The sequence below is a fragment of the Nanorana parkeri genome, unplaced genomic scaffold, assembly GCF_000935625.1.
Source record: "Nanorana parkeri isolate BGI_ZX_2015 unplaced genomic scaffold, ASM93562v1 scaffold529, whole genome shotgun sequence".
NCBI lineage: Eukaryota > Metazoa > Chordata > Amphibia > Anura > Dicroglossidae > Nanorana > Nanorana parkeri.
Window position 1 is genome coordinate 671,352 of NW_017306797.1, and position 8,243 is coordinate 679,594.

The 8,243-nt window shown below is 44.3% G+C and overlaps 1 protein-coding gene across 1 annotated transcript in view; it reads right to left on the bottom strand.

Moving 5' to 3' along the window:
- UNC13D (unc-13 homolog D) overlaps window positions 1-2,761 on the bottom strand; it is a 78,966-nt gene extending 76,205 nt beyond the window's left edge. Inside the window, exon 1 of the mRNA XM_018561541.1 lies at window positions 2,733-2,761. The gene's annotated coding sequence lies outside the window, so the exon portion shown is untranslated. The remainder of the gene's footprint in view (window positions 1-2,732) is intronic.
- Window positions 2,762-8,243: the final 5,482 nt, after the last annotated feature.

The following is an 8,243-nucleotide window of genomic DNA, read 5'->3' on the forward strand; positions in this document are numbered from 1 at the left end:
CCTCCTCCTTCCATGCTAGTAGATGAACAGCTACTGGAGACTGTGCTGTCCCTTGTGATCTTGTACTGGAAAGGAAGTTCAGTAAAGCCGAGCTGAGAGAGTTGGAGCTGTTCAGAAACATGATGACTGTAAGTGCTTGGGCAAAAATGTAAAGAAATAATTTGCTGGGCAATAGATATTTGGGGGATTATTAGTTCACAGACATTAGATAATATTGTTTGTGCTTTCAGTTTAGGTCACTGCACTTCTGGGAAGATAAACAGGTATTTCCTATACTTGCTGAAAGTGAAAGAAAAACACACATTTTGGATTGTCATCAGAACAGGAATAGATGGAATATCTTCCAGTTGGGACGCTAGCTCTGGTGACCCTGCTGACCACCAGGGATTTCCCTCACTTTGGAGGGATTTCCTCTCACTTCCTGTTGTAGCGATCAGACTGGAAGTGAAGGGAAAACTACCCAGGGGGACACAGATGGCAAAAAAAGCTGACAGGGTCTCCCTTACTCTATCTGAAACTAAAAAACATTTTGGCTTCAGTTCTAATTTAAAGAGGAACTCCAGGCAGTGGCGTCACAAGGGGGGTGCGGCCCGCACCCGTGTGCCACCATTGGAGGGGTGACACCAAAATGACTAACAGTCATTTTGGTGTCACCCCCTATGAAATGTCGGGCACTCGGTCATGGACCGAGAGCCCGACAGTGTCAGGAGAGAGAGGAGAGGACCCGGCGGCATACCTTATCCAGCCGGGTGAAGCTCAAAAAGACCAGTGCGCACGCGCGGCAACGTCACGCACGCCCGGTGACACCCAGCCTCGGGATGCCACTGACTCCAGGCAAACCTTTTTCTTAACGCTTGCAGTGGTGCTACCCCCAAACTGCAAGGGTTAAGTGCTTGTTTTTGTACAAAAGTAACAACGTTATACTTACACCTGATCCTGTGAGCCAGCTTGTTGGTAAAGAGATCCTTGGAGCCTCTCTCCTCCCCCTACTGCTGCAGTCTAAAGTCCAGGAGTCATCACGTCCTATACACTGTGAATAGGACGTGAGGACCCTGAAGGACATACCATCGCTGGAGCGTAAAGAATAGTCACATAAGTACTTGATCACACCAAATGCAGACCAGATGTGCATCAGTTTCTGTACACGCAGTGCATTTTTGATGCGTTTAGGGCCGTTATTGGTTTTTAAAAAATGTTTTGTTTAAAATGGGCTTTCAGTGCGTTCCAGGGCGTTTGCATGCATTTTTGATGCGTTTGCATGCGTTCCAGAGCAGGTAAAATAGGGCTTGCTGCAGTTTTTTTACATGCTCTGGAACTGAACGCTGCGGTGTGAACTAGAGCCCACAATACCATTGGAATGCATTGGACGCAGTTTTGATCCGATCTGTAACTGCTCTGCTCTGCTCCTGGAACGCGTTTGGTGTGAACAAGGCCGTAAAGAAAAATCTTAAAGTCCCCCACCCCCCACGTGCATGCACATACACAGGAAAACATGCGTTGGTGCGCCTACGTGTGAAAACGACAATTGCACTACACATGTTACATATCGCTGCGAACGTTGGAGTGAGAGCAATAATTCTAGTGCTGTCAATCACTGTTAGCACTATACTGGTGAGCGGTAAAAGCGTTTAAAGTGTTCCCTTTTTTGCGGCTTCACCGGCGAACGCAATTTTAAGGCTTGACATGTTTGGTATCTAATTACCCGGTGTGACCCCGGTTTTCATGTTTTACCCAAAAACGGGGTCTAATATGCTGTTTCTGTGCACTAAATTTGAATGTAGTTTATTTTATCCTAAAAATATTGGTTTGATAAGCATTTGCGCAAATACCGATCGACATAAAACATGGCCTCTGCTTTCAGAAAATATATCCTGATGCATGTATCTGTAGCTATAATGGCCTCTGTTGGTCCTCTCTCATCCTCTTTTCTTACCTCCCTTCCTTCACCTGTCACTTTAATCCCTCTTCTCAGGAGATTTTCTTTTCGTTCTTGTACGTATGTCCTCATGGAGTCTAGCTGCTCCTCAAAATATGAGTTTTGCTTTTGCAGACTGTGCCCGAGACCTCACACTAACTACGAATATGTTATAATGCGTAAGGTGCCCATAATTTACTGGATGCCAGATCAATGCCTATGTGACCTCTGCGTATAACTATTCTGGGCTTTATGTGCCCTATCTCAGGTAGTCCTTATATTGCCAACAATGCCTTGACTCTGTATTATGTATGTCTATTGTATCTGTCCTTTTCTGATTGATTGTACCATTGCAAACTTTAAAATAAAGAATTTATTTAAAAAATATATATATATATATATAGTCAAAAAAGACAAAATGTCAAAAAAGACACACATATATATATATATGTCTTTTTTGACATTTTGTCTTTTTTGACTATATATATATATATATATTGCTTGGGGTCTGGAGCTGTTTTCTAGCCAAAAATGTATATGTTATCATGTGTGCGCAAATAGTAATAAATTGACAGCAAGTGGTTAATACATTCCAGATATCAATGAACTCGGCAGTCTAAAATAAGCTTAATCTCTATCTAAAAGCAAGTCTATGGCTGCAAAATATTTCGGTTCCTTACATTCTTGTTGCTCTTCAGATCTAGGACTGTGTTACTAATTTCAATAAGGATTCTATTACCAATTATTAAGTATTCATGGATGGTAACCAAGCTTTTAAACAATTGTTTTAGCTGCGGAATGATCTAAAAAAACGTACCTGATATATACAGACAGGTGGATCGGTTGTTGCTGCAGTTTATAGACTGATGTGGACTTTGGCCTTGAGCACAGCAGATGAACTCATACAAGGCTACATGTACTAGGCTGTAGCATGGAACAGCTACCTGGAAGCAGGATACCTTTTGGATCTGTACATTTGTTATTAACCATGAGATATTGTTTTTTGGATTAACCCTTTTGCTGCCAAGGCTTTTTTTTTTTATCCACATTTTAGGCATTTTAAAATTACTTAAAAGCCCCAATGCATTATATATTTTCTGAAAGCAAAGACCCTGTAGAATAAGATGGTGTACGTCGCACATTAACGCAACTCTTTATCCAACCCCAAATTTTAGTAAAAAATACACTTAAGGTAATTTTGGTACCCAAAAACACAATATAATATCACTTTGTTTGTAAGATATAAAAGATGAGGTTACCAAGAGTAAATAGATACCCAACATGCCCAGGTAAAAAGTTGCGTGCGTCGGTGAAACAACGACAAAATATGGTACCCCAAATTGTTCATAGGTGACACTTTAAACGCCCCTACAGGTCAACAGTTTAGATATATCCATGAATATTGGCCCTAGAGTTATTGCTCTCACTGTGGAGATACCTAACATGTGTCGCGTGATCGTCAATTTGGTGCGTAGGCGCACCTGACGTGTGTTCGCGTAATATGCACAGGAGCAGGATACTTTAACTTTTTTTATTTTTACATTTATTTTATATAATCTTTTTACTTTACGTTATTGCTATCACATAAGCCCCTCATATGATAGCATACTTGTGCCGACAGGTGCTCTTTAAGGTGACATTAGGGGTCTATTAGACCCCTAGTGTCACTTTTCCACTCCAAATAAGTTATTGGAGTGCAGATCAAGCTCCAATAGCTACTTCCCCAGCTTTTGCAGCCAGGGAATAACAGCTGAGGAACCCCCCATTCAGCGTGGAGGAGATCGGCGGATGTTCACCGGACTCCTTCTCCGCTTCCCACCGACACCTGTGATGATGGGCCCGGGCCCACAGGAGGGGCAGCGGAAACTAGGAAGCAAGGAAGGGGACGTACTACACTGTCCCCTGGAAGCGATCTGCAAGGGTTAACTGCTCCTTTGTGTTTAGGTTGAAAAGAAGTTATACTCACCTGAACCTTGGAGCGTTCCCTGAAGCCTCTCTTCTCTTATGCTGCAGCGATGGTATATACCTTGGCGTCCTTCACGTCCTATACACCATGTATAGATTGTAATGACTTGAGGATCCTTAGACCGCTGCAACAGAGGGGGAGAGAGGACCCAGGGACCGGTCTGATAGCCGGCCGGCTCTGAGATCAGGTGGGTATAACTATTTTTTAACCTAGACACAAACGAGCAGTTAACCCTTGCAGTACTGGGGAACCCCACTGCAAGCGTTAAAAAAATGTGTGCCCGGAGTTTTGCTTTAAGGATTGCAAATAGGGATGCACCGATACCGTTTCCACGAGACCGAATACAAGTACGGTTACTTTTCCTCAAGTACTCACCAATACCAATTACCGATACTATTTTTTTTTAGTGCCACAGTTACAGTGTTACAGTTTTTCTAAAACAATGCAGACATTTTCTCCAGTATTCACAAATCAGCCAATTATATGGGGATTTTGCAAGCTGGTGACACAATAAGGCACCTGCCTAGTGAATATATGGCTCTATCTTGTTTAACAAAATGTTTGTGTCATGTTTTAAGTTTGAGACACCTGCAGTCCATCAATAAGTGGCAATCATGCAGTATAACATCGTCCCGGCTCTCCCATATCTTAACTTCCTCGAGAGGGCTGTCAAGGTGGAGGTTCCCTCCATCTCCTCTGGCAGGACCTGGAGCTTTATGCCATAGTCTCAGGGGCTTTGTGCTGGAGTCTGAGGAGGGGTTCTGGAGTCAGAGGAGGAGTTCTGGAGTGTGAGGAGGGGTGCCAGGATGTGAGGAGAGGTGACGGAGTCTGAGAAGAGGTTCCGGGATGTAAGGAGAGGTGCCGGAGTCTGAGGAGGGGTGCCGGGATGTGAGGAGGGGTGGCGGGATGTAAGGAGGGGTGCTGGGATGTGAGTAGGGGTGCCGGGATGAGAGAAGAGGTGTGGGAGTGTGAGGAGGGGTGCCAGGATGGGAGCAGGGGTGCTGGGATGTGAGGAGAGGTGACGGAGTCTGAGGAGGGGTGCCGGGATGTGAGGAGAGGTGCCAGAGTCTAAGGAGGGGTGCTGAGATGAGGAGAGGTGCCAGTGTCTGAGGAAGGGTGCTGGGATGTGAGGAGAGGTGCCAGAGTCTGAGGAGGGGTGCCGGGATGTGAGGAGAGGTGCCAGAGTCTGAGGAGGGGAGCTGAGATGTAGAGAGGTGCCAGAGTCTGAGGAGGGGTGCCGGGATGTGAGGAGAGGTTCCAGAGTCTGAGGAGGTGGAAGATTTTGTGGCCAGACATGAGCGGTAAACAGCCACCGTAGGTCCAGGAGGCTGCCTGAGGTCCCCAGCAAGCGCGGGACCTCAGACAGCCGCTCATGTTTAAAAATTTAAAGTGCCAGTATTGGTGCTTAGTATCGGGGAGTTTTCACGAGTACAATTACTTGGGAAAATGCCCAGTATTGGCACAGATACTTATACAAGTATCGGTATAGGTGCATCCCTAATTGCAAAGGTTGTTGTTGAGTTGACCACTGAGCCTGTGCCGTATGACACTTGTAGTCAAGAAGGGCTGTTTCTAGATGCACAGGAGGAGACTTCAGAATTGTTGTTAGTCGCAGATTCCCTTTGTTAACTGTCTTAATAGTGTAGATTTATTAAAAGAACTGCTATTTCACAACACGCAAAAAATGTAACTATTTCCCCCTCTATTCTACAGTAGGGTCACACCCCCTCAGCACCTTTCCTGACTACTTCACCAGCTATGTATAATGAGATCGGTCACACCCCCTCAGCACCTTTCCCTGACTACTTCATCAGCTGTGTATAATGAGCCTGGTCACACCCTCTCAGCATCTTTCCCTGACTACTTCATTAGCTGTGTATAATGAGTCTGGTCACACACCCTCAGCACCTTTCCCTGACTACTTCATCAGCTGTGGATAATTAGCCTGGCCACACCCCCTCAGCACCTTTCCTGACTACTTCATCAGCTGTGTATAATGAGCCTGGCCACACCCCCTCAGCACCTTTCCCTGACTACTTCATCAGCTGTGTATAATGAGCCTGGTCACATTCCCTCAGCACCTTTCGCTGACTACTTCATCAGCTGTGTATAATGAGCCTGGCCACACCCCCTCAGCACCTTTCCCTGACTACTTCATCAGCTGTGTATAATGAGCCTGGTCACATTCCCATAGCACCTTTTCCTGACTACTTCTACGGATGTATTTTGTAAACAGCTAGCCGGGTGTGTTTCAAAATTGATACAAAGTGTCTCTGTGGAGAATACTGTATTCTGCATAGAAATACAAAGTATCAAAGCCCTAGTGCTCCCTATTTAAAAAAAAAAATACATTTAAAAATAAAAAATAAAGTTTTTAACATTTTTAAGAATTATCAAAAAGTCAAAATAGTTTACAAAAAATATGTTTAATAAAACAAAATGATAAGAAAATATAGTGCCCAGGAGGCTATTAAAGATAGGAGACAAACATACCACATTAAAAAATTGTTCCACATTAATATTGTATTTCGCTCCTTGTATTTTGTAACTTTTAACTCCTAAAATAAACTGAAATCTCAGACATATGATATACCCTAGAAATGAGGACAAAGAATTTATTATGAATTACTTTCTGTTAGATACACTAATTATGTACTCATTATTATTAGGGATGCACCGATTTATCCGCGCGCTGCGGGAGGAGAGCGTTGTGAGCGGCCGGTGTCTCTCCTCCCACACCGCTCAGCCTCCTGTCACAGATCGGGAGAGCGGTGTGTGGGCGGAGACAGCCAGCGCTGTCACTGGAGGCTGAGGTCCGCTCGCTCAGCCTCCTGTGACAGCGTGTCAGGAAGGAGAGCGGTACAAACACTCAGCGAACATTATTGAGGACATGGTATGGTTACTATATCCTCAATTATGAATGAATGGGAAGTGATCTACATCACCTCCTGTTCATTCATGATTGTGGATATAGTAAACATAATCTGTCCTCATGTTATGAATGAACAGGAACACTCAGTATAAAGGATTCCTGTTCATTGATAACTGGGGCTGCAGAAAAAGAGATTGAAGACTCTGTGTTCTCAATCTCATTTTCTATGTTAACAGGGTAATAGCAGAAGTCTGTTTAGACCCCTAATATTTCCCCAAAGCCCCTAAAAGTAAATTGGCATTTTTTGTACTCTTTAATAAAAAAAAATAAGAATTTAGATATGCATCTCACATTAAATTAAAACCCATATATAACTTGATATATAATATGTGTCAGTGTAATGCATAAGGAAGATGGAAAATATGGTAAAACAAATACATAGCAAAAATGGCAAAATTGCTCCGGTCCCCAGAAGAAAACAAATTTTCGGAAGCTGTGCCACTAAGGGGTTAATAATGTCAGGAGCATTAAACATGTTCCTATCCCTTTACAGCCTCCCAGCTCCACCTTGTGGTTGCTTGCTGCAACAGCACCTTTGCCTGACTACATCAGCAGCTGTGTATAATGAAACTGGCCACACACCCCCTCAGCACCTTTCCCTGACTACTTCATCATCGATGTATAATAAAGCTGCCCATACACCTTACAACCATCGCACGACTTTCGTTGTGCGATGGTTGTAAGGTAATTAAAATTTTCCATCTTGGACAGGCAGATCGTACTTGCAATCATCGCAAGCCCTCCCTGCTAAGTGTGCATCAGCTATGCATAATAAGCCTGCCCACCTCAGCACCTTTCCCTGTCTACTTCATCAGCTGTGCATAACGAGCCTGGACACACACCCTCAGTATCTTTCGCTGACTAATTCATCAGCTGTGCTTAAGGAACCTGGACACACACCCTCAGCATCTTTCCCTGACTACTTCATCAGCTGTGCATAACGAGCCTGGACGCACAGCCCCAGCACCTTTCCCTGACTAATTCATCAGCTGTGTATAACGAGCCTGGCCACACCCCCTCAGCACCTTTTCCTGACTACTTCATCAGCTGTGCATAACGAGCCTGGACACACACCCTCAGCATCTTTCCCTGACTACTTCATCAGCTGTGCATAATGAGCCTGGACACACACCCTCAGCATCTTTCCCTGACTACTTCATCAGCTGTGGATAACGAGCCTGGACGCACAGCCCCAGCACCTTTCCCTGACTACTTCATCAGCTGTGCAAAAAGGACCATGTGATGACCATGAGAAATGGTCCTGATTGTGTCATTTTTGTACTGGCTGTGTTGCTAAGGACATGTTTCTGGTTGTGATATTACTCTACTTATTGTGTCTGCACGTGCATGTGGTCTCTATGTATGGTACTGATTCAGAGCCCTTTGCACTAGGGCTGTGTGATTAATGCATGGTACTGCCTAACAGACTT